The following is a 21,080-nucleotide window of genomic DNA, read 5'->3' as shown; positions in this document are numbered from 1 at the left end:
CTCTCCATCACATCAATTTTTAGCCACTTGCATGGAGTATTAAATGTAGGTAAAAAAATAACTAATTGCATAATTTAGTTGGAAATCACGAGATGAATCTTTTGAGCTTAGTTGGTCCACGATTGGACAATATTTATCAAATAAGACGAAAGTGCTTCTATTCATCAGGTTAATATTTTTTGTAATCTAAACATGGTCTTATATTTAATACTTCATGCATGCGTCTAAAGATTCGATGTGACGAGGAATCTTAAAAAATTTTGCAAAATGGGGTGGAACTGGCCCTTGATATGTAAAAATTTCTAGCCGATATCGATAGCTATTTTCATTTGTACCAACTCATATCTGTTGATATATTTCAACAGTCGTAAACTTTTTCGATGACCCACCTGGCCACCTGTCAGTCTCTTGCGCCAAAACTCTATCTCACTGTTTTCTCCAGGTCCAGCCGTTGTCCACACACACATAGGCACATAGCAGCCGCCGGTCGCCGCTCGGCGAGCAGCAGGTCACCGGATTCGCCACCGCTGTAACGCCCCCACTCTCCCGCAGAAGACGTCGCTGGCCTCCGCTTCGCCGTCCCTACAGCCCGCCACCCTGCGAACTCCAGCAACAGCGCTCATGCCAGCATTGAGCTCGACCCCGCCGTGGTCTCCGTCTTCCCCACCTGTGCCTTCGTCGCCCGTGGTGGCCTGCGCATCTTGTGCCCAGATCTGGTTAACTCTCAATATTCCGATTTTTCTCATCCCGAACATCTTTTCATGTTTTCTATACTAGTTCATTGCTAATTAGTATATGCCATTTGATTAGCATACAGATCTGGATTATTTGCTCAATGATATGTCGGTATTTGATAATATGCATTACTTCAATTTGGAATGTAGTCGAGGAAAACTGCTTTTTTGGTTGGTTAATCTTGTCTCTGTAGTTGAACTATGGTGATGGAATCTTGTTTTTGTAGTTGAACTATGCTTTTGGTTGGTTAATATTTGCTGAACAGTATTTGATAATATGTATTTCTTCAATTTTTGCTTGCTGTTGATGAATGGTAATGGAATAGGAACTTAGATGGATGTGGCTTGTCATTTTTCTCTTACTGTTTCTTATCCCGTGTTGCTCTGATATGCTGATATGTTGTGATGGTCTGGTGGAGATGTTTTTGGCTCTGCTCGTGATTTTAAATTGTTGTCAGATGATCAGTTGATGCTCTTATATCTGCAGTAGACTAATAGTTATTTAATTTTCCTGTGTATTGTATTGGACAGTTGGTCATGGTCTAATTTTCCTGTATATCACTCCTGTATAGGACAGCTATTTCTTATGTGGAACTGCCTGGAAAGTGGAAACTTGTAGAAACCTGAGTATCTGTGAGTTCTATGCTTCCAGTTCGTACCTAAGTATCTGTTTAATCCTCATGACAGATGGCAAATATATGGATTGAGAAAAGTGTTACTCCAGGTTCTAAGGCAGATTAGTCTATGTCAATAAAGGATAATAGTTTAATTTCTAGTTTAATCAACAAATGTCCTGGTTATTGTTTCCTCCAATTTTTGGCAGGCTCTTAGTTACACCTGCAGAAGGGCGGGCCTGGTGCAAGCGGTAGAGTCTTACCGCCTGTGACTGGAAGGTCCTAGGTTCGAGTCGCGGTCTCCTCGCATTGCACAGGCGAGGGTAAGGCTTGCCACTGACACCCTTCCCCAGACCCCGCACAGAGCGGGAGCTCTCTGCACTGGGTATGCCCCTCTTAGTTACACCTGCAGAACCTGCAAAATTTCTGAATCCCAATAGTAGTAGTTGTCTGATGTTATGTTTATTTGTATCTTCGTTATATGTTCCACTGTTCCAGCTTTTTTTACTTATGTGTTTCCCTTTACCCAATAAGGATCGTAATGTCCAGGGTTAAATACAACACTGATGTGTAATTTTGTTAAAGGCTCATACGCAGACATCTAGCTAAAGAAGCTCGCGGCTGCACTTATTTGATACTTTGGCTGGACTGTGACCAAGGAGAAAACATATACTATGAAGGTACATTAACTCTGTTCTGTAACAATTATGCATACTAAATCTAGTTTGGTATTAAAATATACAGAGGTTCATATACTATGAAGGTACATTAAGTCTGTTCTGTAACATTAAGGTAGATTAGTTCATATATGGGAAGTTCTCTGCTAAATTGAATAAGCGACTAGATCAATTGAAAATTCTTTAGAGGTCTGGAAGCTATACAGATTTTATTTCTTCATCCGCAGAACATGGATACTTGCTTCTGCAAAAGACCATTTGTAATTATTTTTTACACTTGAGAATTGCCTAGGTCCCGATGCAGTTTATTTGATGTATAGGGTGAGAAGAAGAGCAGTACAGTACTGCTACATATTCTTAGAGATGCAGTACAGTACAGTTGTGCTAGATATATGAACAGCTGTATAAGTACTGCTATCTTCTTAGAAGCTTGAACAGTTGTACATTCCTTTCCTTTGTCAACCCCTATGTACGGTGGAGGCCGGATGTTTCATTATACCGTGTCTTCCTATGTATAGTCTGGAACACATTTTCCTTACTTGCTGGCCCCTTTCTCTTAGAGTCTTATGTGCAACAACCACTTCTTACTAATGTCAATACTGCACCAGAAAAGCAAATTTCAAATACGGCAATTTGGACTGCATTATGTATGGTGCAAATGTTCTCAAGTTTCTCACTGCTTCCATTTTCTGCAGAAGTTAGGGAAGGAGGAGAAGAAATAACGCATCCATGATAGTGGGAAATTGCAGCAAGCCAGCGACTGCCATGGTAAATAGGTGAGCCAAATTTCCTATCTACTCTTTCTTGTACTATTGGTTTATTTCTTTTCTTCTGTTGTGGTCAACAATAATCTCTTTTTTAGGCTCTGAACATATTCTAGGTAATTATGGCCAATCAAGATACGACCACTATAGGTATCAGTGAGTATAGCATGCGTGTAACCTTGGCATTCCAAACTGTACAAGATTGCATGTATAGCAACGTAAAACATGGTCTGTTTTTCAACATTGCCTGAGAGGAGAGCTAGCTCTACATGAAGAAGATAACATCAAATTATCTATCCATCAACGTACATACCTCTGTCAGATTTAGCTGTTCCACGATGTCCCCTATAGTAGGCCTTTTATTTCTTTCTTCCGCTATGCATTCTAATGCAATCTCAATGCATGTTTTCACTTGTTGGCAGTCTGTATCGAGTGTTGTGTACCCTGGTATTGCTTGCAGCCTTGTCCTTCATTTGTTGAAAACCTCAAAAAATCAGAATATATAAAATCGTAATGCGCTGACATATAGTATATATATTTTCCAAACCAAACCTGATACTTGTTACAAATGGTTAGTTTGTTTTCCTTACATATTCTGATAGGAACCGAGGTTCCTCCTCTGACCGAGCGTAGGTTGTAGCGGTGGGTGATCGGGGGTCGAGGCTTAAACCGCGATGGACCACGGCGGGGCGCCGTGATCTCGCGGAGGGAGAGGGTGGCGGCGCTACAGTGCCGCGGTACTGTTCACGGGAGAGAGAAGGCGGCTAGCGTTTCTCCCGGCTCCCTGAGGAAGCCGGAAACAATAATTGTTTCTGCTTAATTCCCTCAATAGAGTTTACAGGTATTTATATGTCTCTGAATAATAATAGAAAATAACTCTAATATTATGTAAAATATGATAAATATGGGCCTTAAGCCCCCTAACCCGCCGCATCCTCTAGCCACTGCTGGGCCTTCGCCTGGAGTACTGGATGCCGGTCATAACATATTCACTAAAGCTGCCTGGACCCGTTTCATGAACGAGTGAGTACCCCTTATTTCCAGCCATTATCTTTATGAATATAACACCCAAGCTGAAGATGTCGTGTTTATTTGACACAGCCCCACTTCTTATGAATTCTGGGGGGCAGTGTTCACTGCATCACAATAAAATCAGTGATTATTAATATAGTTATGTTTTCAGTAGAGGAAAAGTGAAACATACATTTCTGCAGGGAACTTACATCGATTCAAGAGATGTTATTATTGTTTCAGAACTGTGGAGAACAGGTAAACCAAAATCTGCAATTTTCGGGACCAGTTTTTTTATCTAGCAGTATATTGGCTGGTTTTAGATTCAAATGAAAGATAGGAGCTTCCGAGTTCATATGAAGGTATTTTAATCCCTCGCATATTCCTTTAATTATTTTGTAGCGTATGTGCCAACCAAGTCCATGGTCTGCGTCATCTGTATAAGAAAACAGAGAACTCGTGAAGTGTAAATTGTAAGTAATACTAAAAAAAAAAAAATTCAGGCCTCATATATGATTCATGTTATGTCCAGCAAAATCGGTCGCACCCCAAAGATAGTTGTGGAGGCTTCTATTGTGCATATACTCGAAGCAGAGCGCCATGAACTGAATAATGTTTGGGTGCTTGAATGATGTTTCGTAGCAGTAGCCCAGTAACTGAATAATGTTTGGGTGCTTGACCTTAGCAAGGACCCTTACAAATCTGTCAAGATCCTCCTGGCCACCAACTCCGGCAGAGGAGTCAAGAACCTTCACGGCAAGTTCCTGGGTGCCACTACCTTGTCCCTGGTGAACATCAATGGTTTATATGAGTATTTCTTTTGGAAATCCAGGAGAATAGATCCCTGGCCTCCGATTACCAATCAGATACATAACCAAGATTCAGAGTACGCCTTAGTTGCACAAACAATTACTGTGGTCATATTTTCAATTACTGTGCAGTCGTTAAAAGGTGCACTAATTTTCTTTTTCATGCTAGTACAATGAACAGGTAAAGTTACCTCGTAAACCACTCCAAACGGGCCTCTTCCGATCACAGTGCTGAAGTCGCCTGTAATTTGTTTCAGAGACTTATATGTCATACGGATATGTTCAAAGTCATCCATTCTACCTCCTCAGCCGTCGCCAGCACAAGAATCCTTCTGCATCAATCAAGGTGATAATAATTGTCAGGCAAAACAGTTGCCGTAAACGCATATTACCACAGGACGATGTGAACCATGGGTAGCAACTGTAGTTTAGGTGATGTATGGAGACAAGGAAGTGGTAACCACAGAAAGGGGGCCTTCAATGACCAAATCACCACGGGCATTACCATGGGGTGGATCTAGCTTTATTGAAGGGTATTCAACTGAAATTACTGAAATAGGGTTTTCAATTTTGCTATTAAAAAAGTTTTGTCCATCCCCAAAATTTATGAAATTTCGCCGAATTTTTTTAGAGACATGCACAAGAAGTATGATTTTTCTAAAAAAAAGATCTAAACAAATATTAGCATGATTTATAACTACACATCTATTGATTATAATAATATGCAACATAAATAATAGAAAATATGGGTGTAAAGTTATATAGCAGTTTTTTTAAAAAAAAAAGTTATATAGCACATGTATTAGTGTAACAAAATTTAGGATTTTTCTTTCGGCCACCACCGAAATTATAGAAATAATTCGTGAAATTTTGGCAAAATTTCGCTGAAAGTTTGAACCCTGGATACACTAGAACCGGCCTAATAAGGCATCAGCGGGTCTAGAAGGTCGAATCCGTGTCTAGGAGACTTGTACTACACATCTTACATCTATATCAAGTTCTTTATTACCAATCATGAGCATCAGGTCCCATCCAGTGAACACTAAGGACCTACATCAACTATATCCTAAGCATCGAAGTTCCACAGCTAATTAATTGAGGTAGTGATCATGATTAGGCTAAGCTAGGATTGAAACTACCGTGGCTTCCTACTTTACTGGAAGATAGATTGCCGTTGAACATAAAGACTCTGTTAATTCACCGCAGTGAGTATCTCGTATGGACGAATACAGACTGACAGGGGGTATGCAAGGCTAGATGAATTGAACATACATTTGTTACCAGTTTGCTTAGCTCCTCTCCCCTTGCTGGGGACTGTGTTGCCTGGCTCCGGCCGGAACGACGAGACGGACCCCCTCCCCTGCAGCTTAATTCACAGAGACGTAACCAAATTATGGTCGCCGCGCGGGCGAGGTGTAACGAAATGATGGAATATTAGCTAATGTATATAGTCTGACGCCCTGCTTGTTGCGAATAAAAAAGGGTTAACTATATATACGTACAATTCAACGGCAGACGAGGCACACTGGCACATTTTGTTTTGATGAAAACATAGAATTGACTTTGCAACTAATCTGCATAGCTTGGTCGTCGCTCACGTGGACCATATCATATTTGGCAACTGATCGCCAACTGATCTGGATCCGCCCACATGGACAATCAGTCATACTGCATTGCTTCGTTTCATCGCCAATCCTTCGCTTTGTTGGCAACAGGCAAGTGTTGATTTTTTCTAATTAATAAATAAGCATTATGGTCTCCCACACTCACGAATGAATGGGTGTAACCGATCGTTACAAATTTAGGTTAAAAGGTTGCTTTCCGCCAAGCGGGGCACACAAAACACAAAATTTCAGCCTAGGCCCCGTTCGGCTTATCTTATATCCGGCTTGTTCGGCTTCTTTTTTCAGCTGGAACAGTGTTTTTCTCTCACAATATTTCAGCCAGAACAGTGTTTTTCAGCCACTTTCAGCCAAGTTTCAGCAAGCCGAACGGGGCCATACCATTCTTTGTCCTGTTCGCTTGGCTTATAAGCCGTACTTTTCAGCCAATGAACATTATTTTCTATAAAGTGTCAGGAATCTTGCCTTTGAAGGCTCCTGTCAATCCACAAACCTTCCCAAAAACTAGTTTCGCTGCCACTGTTAACTTTGAACCTACTCTGCTTTAACAGTCCTTTACATCCATAAGTCCTGCCCAAAAATGGGAGTTTCCCGGCTTCTTTGTCACTTGAGATAAACATTTGCCCTTCAAATACTTCTTTTTCAGCACTTCATGCCAAAGACCTTCCTCATTTACTAGTTTGAATAGCCATTTAAGGTGACACTAGTTCTGAACTTCCAAATTCAAGATACCAAGACCCCCATACATCTAAGCTTGCAAAGTATGCTGTCGATACGGATGGAGTACTAGCTAGTATTAGTGTGACGGCCTATGCTTGGAGCGAATAAAAAAAAGGGTTAGCTATACAATTCAACGGCAGACGAGGCACTGGCACATTTTGTTTAGGATTATTGGATTTAGGAAGGAAAAAAAAGAATTGACTTGAAACCAATATGCATAGCTTGGTCATCGCTAACAGTCACAGTGGGACATATCATATTTGTCAATTGTCCAATTGATCACTAACCGTTCTGGCTCCGCCCACATGGACACTCTAATCTCATACGACATTGCTTCATTTCATCCAGTGGTCAAGCCAGGACTTAGTATTAGATTGGAGAAATTTCGATACAGGAGACGTTTACTTTTTAATCACACGATACATTAGCATCTTTTGAGAGCACACCATAGATTAGCTAGATTATATTGTTATAAAGGGCATAATAATTAATATAAAAACAATTAAGTTATCAGGGGCCCGGCCCATCCAACCTGTCTTCGCCGTTGTGGGCATGTTGGCCGGACAGCGGACCGGAATGATACAATGGGGCTGAGCGAGATGGATTGTGCCGGGCCTCAAAATGGTTCGCTGCGTGGGCTGCCAGCGCCAATTCTCCCGCTGGTGGAAGCCCGAAAAAAATGGATCCGACCGACGGCCCGGTGTAAAAAAATTGTACAGCACGCGGTGAAACAAAGGAAATTATGGTACGGTTATTTGCCGGTTAATTAGCATTTACTACTAGTTAGCAGTGAAGGTCGGATGGATGAGCGCGACGGCCATTGGTTGCAGTCAACTTGCGGCTGCTTGCTCAGAGTCAAAGCTCTGTGTGCAGGACGATGGCCTCGTCCTTCCCCTTCTCGTCCTCCTCCTCGTCGGGGTGGTGGTCATCAGGCGCGCCGCCGCATGTGCTGCTGCGGAGGCAGTCAGCGGCGGGTCGGACGCGGCCGTAGTCGAACCCGACGGCGCAGTTGCACACGGTCTGCACCTCACCATCATCATCATCCCGGCGCAGGTTGATGTCGCTGAGCACGATGCCGGTGCAGGGCACCGCGTCGCTGCAGGCGAACCTGATGGCCTCGGCGCGCCGCTGATGTTGCGGTACGACACGTCGGAGACCGCCACGGCGGAGGTCTGGTTGGCACCCGGGGCCACGTCGCAGTAGAACTCGTCGATGATGATGGGGTGGTCGACGCCGTCCATGGCGACGTTGGCGAAGCGCACGCCGCGGACGTAGCCGGCGCCGCCCTGCCACGTCTTGATCCGCACCCCGTTCTACGCGCGGCTGATCCGCGCGCTGTCCAGCGCCACGTCCGCCACCGCCGCGAACGCGCCGCCCTTGCCCAGGCTCCCGATGCTGATGCCGTGGCCCGGGCCGCAGTCGATGTCCCGCATCTTGACGCCGAAGCTGCCGTTGACGATGGAGATGCAGTCGTCGCCGGTGCCGATGCGGCAGCTCTGGATGGTCACCGCCGTGGACTCGGCCACGTGGATGCCGTCCGTGTTGGGGCTGTCCTCGGGGGCGTCGATGCGCAGCCCGGCCACGCGCACGCCGCGGGACCGGGACACCGTCACGTGCATCTGCTGCGCGTTCTGCACGCGGAGGCCCCGCACGCGCACGCCCCGGCACGAGTCGATCGTCACGGCGGTCGGGGCACCCCTGCACGGCTGCAGCAAGCGAGGTCGTCGCCGGCGGCGAGAGCAGCGTGCAGCCAGGCAGTGCGTCACAGCGTCAGTGACATGCTTAAGCAACAAGAACGAAACGAAGGAACAATGTAACAGTAGTGAGGCAACTGCACCGACGTACGTTGGACTTGTTGATCTTGCAGGAGTTGGCCCACCACTTGGAGCCGGAGCCGTCGATGACGCCGCCGCCCTGGATGCGCGCGCCGGCGAGGTCCGAGAAGAGCAGCCACAGCCGGGGGCTCCGCGGGTCCCACTCCGACAGCTCCTCGGGCGCCACGATCGTGCCCTGGATCTGCACCATCAATCACACGGATCGGAGTCCATCACCACATCACAATGCATTCTACGCCTACGACTGCGACTGCCTCCTTGAACTGAACTGAAGCAACACCACAATCACCTGGATGATCATCCTGTTGTCCTTGCAGGGACCCACGAACTGGATGGCGCCGACCTTGTAGCGGCGGCTGGCGGGCACCAGGAACACCGCGTTGTCCAGCGAGCACGCCTTCTTCCACGCGCTCGCGAACGCCTGATGAGTGATGGCAACCAATGATGCAGTCGCCGCAGTTGCCGGCGGGCCGGAGTCATCGGCGCCGGCATGAACCAACCACATTCAGTGAACCCGTTCATGGACGAAAAACATTGTTCAGAAAAAAAAAACTAAAACGAAGCGCAGATAAATGCAGGTGATCATCTTATCGATTCGAGCTCGGGCGTGCGGCGGATCGCATCCCGTTTCTTGACGCACGTAAGGTACGGAAGCTCTCGGCGAGATCTGCATGCTGACATGGCGGCGACGTATGAGTAGGATGGATGTGTGAGTGCTCGAGTTGTGGCCTGTGGTGGTGGGTGGATGACGAAGCTAAGCAGCCGCCGAGGGAGCATCTGCACTCCTGCTGCTGCAGGGCTGCAAGGCGTCGCCATCAGATCTCCTTCCGTTCTTGTTCTTGGCTACCAACCCTATCGTCATCGTCATCATCACACGGAAAGTGTGGCGTCCTGGTATCGCAGCGTCTGGATCCTCCTATATTCCTCATGCCGCTGTCACGGCCAGCGACATTTTGGGTACTACGTACTCCTACCTCGATATACATTATGCGTATAGATACGTAGTAGAAGCTAGCTATGTATCTAGACTAGAAGAGCATACTTACAATTTGGAACGGAAAGAGCATGTGTAATCCTATGTCGTCTAATTTCCAAGCAAAGCGACTGGTGGAACTGGTGATAGATAGATATATCTCACGTCTCATTTCCTTTCATTTATATATGCATGCCACTGGTCAGTGTGTGTATGTATAACTGGAGATTTGTTTGTAATATCGTTCAGGCAGAAGTTCATTAATTCCTACTCTTTTCATGCCACTGTCACCTCTGACATGATGCTCTCCCTGAAAGCAACTGATCTAGCTAGCGTGAAACCTTCTTAATTACTTGACTCAATATACAACATCGTTATTCAGACAGATCAAGTAACCTTTTTTTATCAGATAATATCCATCAGGTGTGGGCTTTTGTTACTTGGTACAGAAGAAGAGAGTTGCGTGTTGGTTCAACCTTGGACGGCTCAGCTTTCAGTTACAGGTGAGACGACATGCACACCGAGGACGCATACACACTCACACACACTTGCTAGCACCGCCGTACAGCAGACATACTCCTATGCACCTGTCCAGGCCACATGATTTCACATTGCAATACTACACCCCAAGGAAGGAAATGGAGCGCTTTTGTGCGTGTCCTGCGATGCAGGCCTCACGAATAGCGTATTACTGTGGAGTGTCACCGCACCGACCTAGCGTACGCACGCGTGAATAGCGTGATGCAAAATGCAACAATTGTGTATCCGCACACACGCGCTGTGATGCAGAGAAAGAGGAGGAAGAAGGTGAGGACTCGAAGTGCAAGTGAATGATAAAAAATGAGCGTGCGACAGAGGGCGGTGTGGTTGATGCTTTACTCATCCTCTGAAAAAAGAAAAACCAAACGAAAGGAAGCTGCAGCTGCAGGGGGCCTAGCTATCTAGCCCCTTTCTTTTCCTCTCCTTTGCCTTGGCATTTCCCATCATTTTGTGGTGTCCATTTATGCCGGCCGAGACGTATTTGCAGGTACATACATAATTATTTCTTGCAAGGCAATGCTAATAGTAGTAGTAGACTAGTAGTTAGATAAGGCTAACACCGAAGCAGGAACAAACGTCAACTTAGTCGTGCTGTTCAGACTTCAGAGCATGCTCTGCATACGCACTACATACAAAACAGACGTAAAGGCATGTGCATGGCAGAGGAATCCGCCTAAATTTGGCGGTGTCAAAAAAATGTCTTATATACTACTAACAAATCTGAAACAGCAGTATCCTCGTGGGTGCTCTTGTGTATTAACTGTAGTACTGTACTGGGACGCTATTCATCCGGCACTTTCTTCCCGTATCCCACCCATCTGAAAAAATTCAGCGATGTATGTAGGGTCCTGTTCGTTTGTCTTATGAGCCGTACTATTTCAGCGAACGAACAGTGTTTTTCTCTCACAATAAATCAGCGAACAGTACTTTCAGCCATGGCTTTTCAGCAAAACGAACAGGGCCTATATCGTTCAGAATTGCTAACTCTCAGCCGGGTGATTTTGGTCCATCCATCAACCGAATTCTAGGTTGTTGGATCTTACACATGTCAGGCATCTGCTCGAGCGGGCACACGCTCCTTCGCCGCTCCTCTGCTACCGCCCCCAAGCCACACCTCTGCTCGGGAGTGCGCGTGCTCCTTCGTCGCTCCTCCTCCGCCGCCCCAGGCTAACGCCGTCGCCTCGGCGCGGGCACTGGCGCGGGCGTCCCCGGCGGGCAGGCCACCGCCGCTACCCCGGCGCGAACACGGCCGGGGCGGGCGTCCTCGGTGGGGCGTCCCTGGAGTGGGCGTTGTTGTCCCCGGCGCGGGCGCCGCCGTCCTCTTTTCTCCATTATTCTGCTGCTCGAAGACGAGATGTGCTCTCTGTTGTGTTCTTGTGTGCTCTCTTCTTCCATTTGTAAATTTGTGAATAATTTGATGACATTTGTGAACAATTTGACATATATTTCTCTATTATCTGGAATCCATAGAAAAAAATTGTATTTTTTTAAAAAAAATTGGGCTTATATTTGTCTGAGATCATGGGTGTCGGTGTTTTCGGACCACCGGCGAGTAAATTTGTATTTGCGCGTCTGGCTCGGATGGTGTGCTCGGAGAACACAAGAGTTTATACCGGTTCGGGCAAAACGTCCCTACATCCAGTTCGCTGTTGCTCGTGTTACCAACACTTGGTTTGCAGTAAGGGCTACAAACAGGCGAGAGAGGGAGAGGATCCCAAGTCTCTGGCGGAAGGAGTGAATGGGTGCTGAGAGCTCACTTGCCGCTCAGCCATGTGCTTGTGTCATGCTCTTGTGTTCAGACCTCCCCTTTCATGGGGCGCCCTGCTTTCCCTTTTATAGGCGAAGGGAAAGCACGGGTTACAGCGGAGGAAAAGGAGAAAAGGGAGAGAGAGAAGAAGGCTTCTAGGGTTGTCGGGTCCTTCGTCTCCTTCATACGGGTGTCGCCGATCCTATAGATGTTAACAGGGATGGCTCCATGTCGCGGCCCTGTTCATCACTGGCGCCATACGCAGGCGTCATCTACCGGTCATGGCGTTCCACTCCGTCCAGACGGACGTCGTGGTGAACTGACGCGTCTATCAACGTTCGTACGAGGATTTGGCAGAACAGCACCAGCACGCCCAACATTATTCTTGATGTGAATCCCCAGGTATGGCCCGTCATGGCCACAGTTACATCGAGGTGTGCCAGCCTCTTCCTTGGCATCAGAGTTTTAACCCAGGCCCATATGCTTGGACCTGAAGCGATTGGTGGTGGTATGGGTCCCCGTTGGATAAGACGGAACCCACGTCCTCGAGGCCGGGTGAGACGGAGCGCGCGACCTTGGACAAGACGGAACCTGCATCCTCGAGGTCGAGCAAGATGGATCCTGCGACCTTAGGCAAAATTGAAACCACATCCTTAGGGTCGGGCGAGACGGAGCCCACGGCATTGAGGTCGGGCAAGACAGAGCCCGCGGCCTTGGGCGAGACGGAGCTCGCGTCCTTGGGGTCGGGCGGGACGGAGCCCGCACCTAAGGGGTCGAGCGAGACGGAGCCCGCGGCCTCGAGGTCGGGCGAGACGGAGCCCACAGCCTCAAGGTCGGGCGAGATGGAGCCCGCGGATTTGGGCGAGACGGAACCCATGTCCTTGTGGTCGGGCAAGATGGAGCCTTCACCCAAGGGGTCGGGCGAGATGAAGCCTATGGCCTCGAGGTCGGGCGAGACGGAGCCCATGACCTTGGGGTCGGGCGAGACCTTTTAATACGTCTCGAGCCATCCGAGAAAGTCAGCGTGGGCTCTAACTTCCTTGCTTTGGGTATCCCTAATATCAATACCCGACAGTAACCCCCGAGCCTACGGAGGAGTAGAATACTCCTTTGGAGGCTTTTATAGACAGGAGGACTCTGAGGGCCTTTGCCTTCTTTTTGTAGCCCGCAGCGTGTCCTGGTAGGACGACAATTTCCTTTTGTCGTGATCGGTCTTCTTGGGGGCATGTAACCATAGGATTCGGGAGGTTGAAAAGATTTTTCTTGATTCTGATCCCCTAGGATCTGATTGGTCCGCCGTCATACTGTGATCGCGCATTCAGTCTCCTTACCAGTCCAACTTCCCTCGAGCCCCGACGCATAGCAGGGGTTCGGCCGAGGGTTGGCTCGTCTTTGTGATCGTCATCCCTTAAGCATTTTTTTATAAAACAGAGGGGCTGAGCCGTGCCACGTTTTTCCTCGACTGACGAAACATGGTGCTCGGTGAGCTATTAACGAGCTAGTTCGAGTGGGGCCCCGGCTTCCTGTTCGTGGGGGTCTGGCATGGGTCAGCTGGTGACTGACTCTAGACTCTTGGCGGCCAATCCATATAGTTCTTGGGTCCGTTCGGCCGGTCCCAAGGGCTCGTTGCCTTTCTTCGAGGAAAAACCATGCACTGGGAACCGACCAAGACTCAAACGTGGGCCAAAATGCCCACGGCACTCGTGCGCCCGGGTACTGGCCGCTAGTGGGCCCATCCCTTTACACCCCTCGCTCTAAGGGTGCCCCGGAGCAGCTGTTGTAACACCCTAGGTGTTTGGCTTCCACATTTGTACTTGCATTTCATAAACATGAGCATCATTCATCCATTCATGAGCTTTGATTGTTTGGAACATGCTTTTGAAACATTGCAACATATATTTATATTCCATGTGTGTTTGTTTTATGAAATGAATAGTGTGCAACACTCAAGTGCAACATGTGCAACTCACTCTTGAAACATGTCACATACTTTAGTGAAACATGGTTAGTTAGTACTATGCAATAAACTCATGAAACATATGAAACATGGCTTTGAAACAAAAGTAACATTTCACTTGTTCTTCCTTGTTTCAATACATGTGATGCTTGATTTTGGTGTGACCAATGTGTGGTGTGGCTAATTATCCTCTTAAACAACTTAGCTACACTTAGAATGTCATTAGGAACAATGTTTATGTTGACCATGTTGCCTAATTATGCTTTCAAGTAATGGTTGGACTTGTGTTGACCCCTAGAGCTCTTTGGTTTGACTAAACTAGAACAGTGATATAGAGTGTTTGCATGTCTGAGCAACCTAAAGCAAAGTTGTAGCAAATTATATAAGGAACAAAAGTTATTTTATGACCATCTCATGAAAATGTGCAGAACATGCTAAAAAAGGGCCCACAAGTCAGTTTTGAGGTCTATTTGGAGACTGAAAAAATTCTAAGTCACAAATCAAATTTCAGTTTCATGTACCCAACTTGTTAGCCTTGTAGCTCCCAAACCAGACCGAATCTGCTCGAGCTCCAATTGGCAAAGTTGTAGTCCTCACTTAGATCTCCAACTTTGTCAACTACACCTTAACCTGGATCATCATGAATTAGGAGTTTGAAGGTCACCAAGTCTCGCTGTTAGGTCAAAATCGGAGTTCTAATGGCGCGCTACAGTGTTTGACCATCTTCAGAACTTCACCACCGCGTGGCGCCGCGCATCGCCGATGTCCTGCTCGGTCAGGCCATGACAGGCTAGAGAGCGCCACATCAAGCCCCAGCGCGCTCCCATGAGCTTCCCAGCGCCCCAGTTCATTTCGCTTCTCCTTCGCCTTGCCAGCGCACGCAGAAGTCGAGCGCCGCGCCTCCGCCATTGTTGCCGAGCGCGTCGCCGTCGCCTATCTCCCTCGCCACCGCGTCATTATCACCTTCAGCTAGCCACGAGCTTCGCCTTGCTTTGCGCCATCGTATCCACCCACTCACAACGTCAAGCGAGCCTAGGTGAGGGCCTATTGGCCATTTTTGTCGCTGCCATGACCGAGGCTCGCCAGAGTTATGCTCATTGTGGCCGACCACCACCGGAGCCCTCTCACTCCCTTTTCTTCCTTCCCTAAGCTTCCCCGCGAGCCCTAGAAGCTCATACCGAGCTTAGCCGCACCCTACATGGCTGGATTTCGCCGAAGCACCGTCGGAGCCTCGCCGCTATCCGCCATGCCCGTCGCCGCCCTAGTTAGGCTTCGGTAGGGGTTGAACCCTAGGCACCATTAGGTGCGGCTCATCGTGAGGAGCACGCCAGTGCCCTCGGTTTCTCTGGAGAAGTCGCCGCCGGTGAGCTAGCGCCCCTCCCGCGCCGTCCCGAGCCGCCTCATCTATTTTTCCTTCACTGACACGTGGGCCCGGCTGACCTGCGGGTCCCAGCTGTCAGCAACACTGATTTGAAAGCTAGTTCAATTATTTCCAGTTTTGATGTTGTTTTGTAAAATCCATATCTAGAGTTTGGTAGATCCAAATTGGGTGGTTCTAATTTTGTTAGTATCTTGGTGAAGTGTAGTATTTAGGAAAAATATAATATGAGCACATGTAGTAGACTTTCTAGAATAATTAAATTGAAACTTGAAATGTGTTTTTAAATGAATGCAAACTTGTTTAAATTATATCTAGAGTTCCTGTGCTCCAAAAATTATGAAATTTCGATGGTGAGCTCTTCTTGATGAGTAGAAGCTCTAGTAAAAATTTGAGAGTCAGTGCATGTATAGTTTTTGAGTTATAGATTTTCCTTTTATCATTAGATGATCCTTGTGTGAATTTTAGTAATTAATCTATGAATCCAATGCCTATGAAATTTATTGGAGGTTGTACTAGTACCTTATGGATGCTAAGAAAAATATAAAATTTGTTGCTTGACACTTTTCACTAGGGTTTACTATTTATGTTATTTTAAGCCTTTATGCCTTGTTATTTTTGTGTAGGATGTTATACTTGTTAAAATAATGTGAAAGTTTTACAGTAGCCTACTTGGAGCATGTAGTACCTATTGTAATTTTTGTAGATTAAATGGTGCAATTTTCATATATGTTTATTATTCCTCTTAAATAATTAAATAAATTAAGAAAGGAATTAAAAGAAATGAATTGGTGGTGAACACTTTACTTTCTGATGTTCTTGTGATATGTGTGATAAGTGAGTAAAGTTGGTTTTGTCCATTTATATGTTTGCAACATAAGTTAATAATTATTCTCTTGCATTATGTCTTTCTAGACAGTTCTGCGAACTTTGCAAAGTTCACCATGATAATTTGGTTTGCTGGGAAAGTGGTGAATACAAAAGTTGTAGAGAACTTATATATATAGCTCCTGTTAAAATTTGGTGGCATTTGGCCTAGTAGTTTAGGAGTTACAGTCGTTCAAAGTTAGATCACAGTTTTGCTTGCTCTCTGTCTGGTTTGGACCTGATTATGTGGTTCTATAAATTCTACCTTGTAAAGGTTGGAATCATACCTTGAGGTCTAAAAATGAATTGTAGGCAATTTCATAAGATTTCCAAATTTTCTTGTTTCCTATCATTTCGATTTGTCGATCTCCGGTTATAATCAGTTTACTGTACTGCTGTATAGTTGCTGTTTTGCTGAAATACGAATGTTTGTGTGTGTGCTTTATTGCAATGTTCTTGTTGATTGTTTAGGTGCTAGCCTAACTTGAGAACATGCTTAGGTGTAGGTGCTAGGTCCTTAACTGAAGATGAGCAATTATACATTAGGTTGTATAAACTTGGTAAGTTAAAGTGATTTGAATAGAGCTTAAGTTATAATATGCGGACTGCAGTAAGCATGTGCATTCCCCGAGCATTCCTAACTTCATTCATGTGCATCAATGATATTTATCTTGCGCATACATGCAATAGGTGTGCCAGAGGGAGTGACGCTTCTGGAGTTTGAGGGAGCGAGCCAGGAGGAGGAGCCTGAGGTTCAGGCAACCAACGAAGCAGCCACTGAGGAGGAGTTGCCCGAGTGCCCTGACCACCGCCCATCCTCTTTCCTGAAAGGCAAGCCCCGGAGCATTCTAAGTCTCCCATATTTTTACAAATATCTTAAGTATCTTTTATTATTGATGATTCATTAAGTATAGGAATTGGTTGAAACCAATTGTTGCATTATATATCTATCCTTGTCCAGTTATCGCACTTGAATCCTATTAAGTTAAGGAACGGATTAAATGCTTAGCCATGCTTAGTGTGGTAGAAGTCGGGTGATTTCCTGTCACATGCGAGCTTTAGGATAAGGTGGATCATGGTTGGCTATATTTGCTATCGTGGAAAAGAACCATGTTAATAATGAATGAAGACCAGGTGGAGTCTTGTGTAGGGTTGGACATAGTGACTCCGTCTGTGTCATTTAAGGACCGATACGTTGTACGTCCTTATGTCATGTTGAACGCAGCTTAACACTTAGCTGGCTGGATAAGTCGTTCCGACCGTGAAGCCTAGTAGCTCGACTCGGGCCGGGAACACGAGCAGTGGCACGTATTCTGGAGGTAGTAAGAATGTGTGGAGAGCCATTGGCGTAAGCCCAAGACGGGTTAGAGTCCCAATCACCCTTGGCAGAGTGGTTCTCTGAGAATGCCGATCTATTTGGACTCACGATTCCTGAGTTGTGCCAAAGGTGACTTGATTGTGACCCTGACGGGGGAAGCAGGGTTTGTGTTAGGATTACCCCTCCAACTGGATAGGAATCAATTCGAATCGTCGTCTCTCCCGGATAGTGAGAACTTGACTGAGCAGCGGCAACGTAGATTCACTTAATTTAACGATATGGTTAAATAGATGATGATGATGATGATGTTGCCACGATTTATACCTGCTATGGTTAATAATGTTTGCATCTTACTTAAGTGATTGCTTAGTACATGTGCTAATATAGATGATAGGTTAATGGCTAAAAGTCACTGCTAGCTCAGGTTAAGAGTTGATCATTATTACTTATGCTTTTCTACGAAAAGAAAGTGTCAGCCAGATCCACTAAATTAAGCTATGCATGATCCTTGGTGTCAATTATTTTGGTTTCCGATGGGTAAATCTTGCTGAGTACATTCTTGTACTCAGGGTTTATTCCCTCTTGTTGCAGATGACCTTCTTTATCAGAGCTTCTGTAAGTACTGTCTCCACCCGGTGGGTGACGAAGACTAGATCAAGGGCATGATCTCTGTTTATCTTATCCAAATGCTTTTGTAGGATGTGATCAGCAAGCTAGTACTTGTATTTGAACTCATGTGTGTAAGTTAAACTATTTGCTTCCGCTACTTTACAAGACTTGGTTTGTAATAACTATGACTCTGATATGTTGTAATCTATCTACAAACTGTTTGTGAAATGTTGTAACGTGTGATGTGTTATGTTGAATTACTGTGATCTTGGTTGTATGCAAGTTGGTTTGAAATCCTTAGTGGTTTCAGTTGACTACCGGGTTTATATGGGCTCAAGTACGAGAATTTGATCATTTCGGCGATTGTTTTTGTACTTGTGCTCTTATAAATTGATCGGTTCTGTTACTTCTTGATATTTGGTTGCGCCAAAACCAGAGCCGAAGTTAGAAGGGTTCACAGGGTGTGAAAAGCCGCATCACACTCAGAAGTCCAGACAAACCTCATGTCTTTTTGCAGCAATCGAGTCATAGGCTTAGCTATTTTAGAGAAAACTCTAAACCTCATGTACCAAGATTGGAGCCTTCTAGTTCAACACTTCTTGCACCTTGGTGGGATCCACCATAATTCCACCATCGAACAACACATGCCCGAGAAAAAGGTACCTCACGAAGCCAGAATTCACACTTGCTGAACTTTGCATACAGCTTGTGTTCACGCAGTCTAGTGAGAACCACTCGCAAATGTTCAACGTGATCTTCTTTATTCTCAGAATAGACCAAGATATCATCTATAAATACCACCACAAATTTGTCCAACTCGGGCATAAACACCGAATTCATCAGGTACATAAAATGTGCGGGGGCATTGGTCAATCCAAAAGACATAACAAGATACTCATACAAACCGTATCTTGTAGAGAATGTAGTTTTTGGAACATCCTCAGGCCGAATTTTGATTTGATGATAACCAGATCTCAAATCAATCTTGAAAAAGACTTTTGCTTTAGACAACTGATCGAATAAGATATCTATACGTGGCAGAGGGTACTTATTCTTGATTGTGATTGCATTTAAAGGAAGATCTAGCCACCGGGGATGAGGACCCACCTTCACCGTAGGTGGGGCCCTTCCTACGGCATGCCATGGGCAGGAGGAGGAGGACGCAGCCCTGGAGCCGGTGGAATCAAACCACCCGCCCCGTCCGGACCTTCAGCGGTGGCCTTGGAACTGGCAGAATCAGGCCACCTCGCCTTGTCTGGGCCTTCGACGGTGGCCCCAGAGCCAGTGGAATCAGACCATCTTGCTCCATCTAGGCCGTCTATGGTGGCCCCAAAGCCGGTGGAAACAGGCCACCCTGCTCCATCTGAGCCCTCGGCGGCGCCTTCGAAGTCGGCGGGAGGCGGTCGTTCTGATTCGTCCGAGCCCTCTGAGCCAAGGGAGGGCTCGAAGCGGCAATGTGCCGATGAGGAGCAGCCGGGGACAAGCAAACTGGCCCCAAAACATCCTCGCATGATGACGTCAGGGTGAGTCAAGAGTTTTTTCATCCTTTGGTCTTAATGAATTTTTGCCATGAACTGACAATCATGCCCTTGCAGCGTCAGAGGACATGGGACTCTCCTGTGGTTTGCTCCAAAAAAGATCCTCCTCCGGCAAACGCGCCAAGAGACGGTTGGCGCCACGCCGGTGGTGAGCGTGAGTGGCGTTACGGTCCCACGGCGTCGACCAGGGAGGCGCAGCTGATGGCTATGTTCATGGGAGAGCAGGCGGAGGAGGGCGCATCCGGTGTGCCCATGGTGGACGCGGCGTGGCCGGTCGTGTCCTCGACGTCGCAGGCGGAGGCAGCATGGCCGGAGCCATCGTCTGTGCAGGTGGCCATGTCCATGGTGGAGCAGACGGAAGGGGCGCACCTAAGGCATCCTTCGTAGATGTGGTGATAGGGTAGGCCTCCATGTATGCGTCACCCGCCCCCTCTATCGCTAGAGGAGCCGCTCTGGAGAAGCTACCACCGCAAAAGAGGTCGGCGTCGCTTGAGGTCGGTGCGCGGATGTCCCGGTCTCTGGTCCGGGTGGCTACCCTTGATGACGCTGTAGAGGAGAGGGAATGGGGGAGCGTCCACACGAAGGCTGGGGACGCGGTTCGCGCCCTGACCACCATGCTGAGCTCGATGCATGATATTGTCGACCCGGTTGGCCAAGTATGATATGACCATGCTTCTAACCCTCATGTTATCTTTCCACGCCTCTAAGTCTTGTCTTCTTCATAGATCCTTATGGCCCATAGTTCCTTGCCGAGGAGACGCGGTGGAGTGAGGGGTTGGTCGCATAGCTCGGTGTCGCTCGTTAGGAGGTGACTAAGCTTGCCCCTGCCGCTAGGGAGGTGGCCGACCTCTGAGTAAGGGAGAAGGACGCTCGTGATGACGCCCATGAGGCCGAGGAAAAGCTCATGGCCCTGATCGAGAGGGTGCACATGGATGCCATGGAGGCCGAGCGGCTATAGAAGGAGCGGGACAATTTGCTCCGGACCATAGAGGAGCTCCGCACGGGGATTGACCTAGCTCTCTAGGAGCACGTCGATGCTCAGCAGCGGATCGACCACCTCAAGGATGAGCTTCAGGGGGAGAGGGACCTAAAGGTTGCAGCTAAGGGTGTGTCCTCTGGGCTCACCACGGAGGTTGGTCAGCACCAAGAAGAGGTTGGGCACCTAGAGGCAGAGGTGACCCGGTAGCACGATGAGGTGCGTAGGCTTCGGGTGGATGTGAACGGTAAGTCTCCGGTTTTCCTTGTTGTCTTTCTCCCTAGAATCCGTGGTAAGCCTTTTGACACGGTTGGTACATGACTTGGGTAGGTCTCGACGACAAGCTCAGGGCAAAGGTGGTGAAGAGCCATGGCCTAGAGAAGGAGCTCAG

At 47.0% G+C, this 21,080-nt stretch overlaps 1 long non-coding RNA gene and 1 pseudogene across 6 annotated transcripts; one reads left to right on the top strand and one right to left on the bottom strand.

Annotated features, from left to right (window-relative positions):
* Positions 1–451: 451 nt before the first annotated feature.
* LOC136462492 (uncharacterized) lies at positions 452–5,175 on the top strand. 6 transcript variants are annotated; one of them, XR_010760733.1, is made up of 6 exons: positions 452–716; positions 1,307–1,367; positions 1,558–1,733; positions 1,934–2,028; positions 2,721–2,801; positions 4,004–5,175. It is a non-coding gene; the product is annotated as an uncharacterized lncRNA (long non-coding RNA). The 6 variants fall into 6 exon arrangements; XR_010760735.1 differs by having other exon boundaries at positions 1,307–1,733; positions 4,004–4,058; positions 4,203–5,175; XR_010760736.1 differs by having other exon boundaries at positions 1,307–1,733; positions 4,004–4,162; positions 4,333–5,175.
* Positions 5,176–7,801: 2,626 nt separating this feature from the next.
* LOC136466505 (probable polygalacturonase At1g80170) lies at positions 7,802–9,641 on the bottom strand (annotated as a pseudogene).
* Positions 9,642–21,080: the final 11,439 nt, after the last annotated feature.

This window comes from Miscanthus floridulus, chromosome 7, assembly GCF_019320115.1.
Source record: "Miscanthus floridulus cultivar M001 chromosome 7, ASM1932011v1, whole genome shotgun sequence".
NCBI classification, from domain to species: Eukaryota; Viridiplantae; Streptophyta; class Magnoliopsida; order Poales; family Poaceae; genus Miscanthus; species Miscanthus floridulus.
Note: the sequence above shows the minus strand (reverse complement) of the source record. Positions and strands in the feature narration are given on the sequence as shown.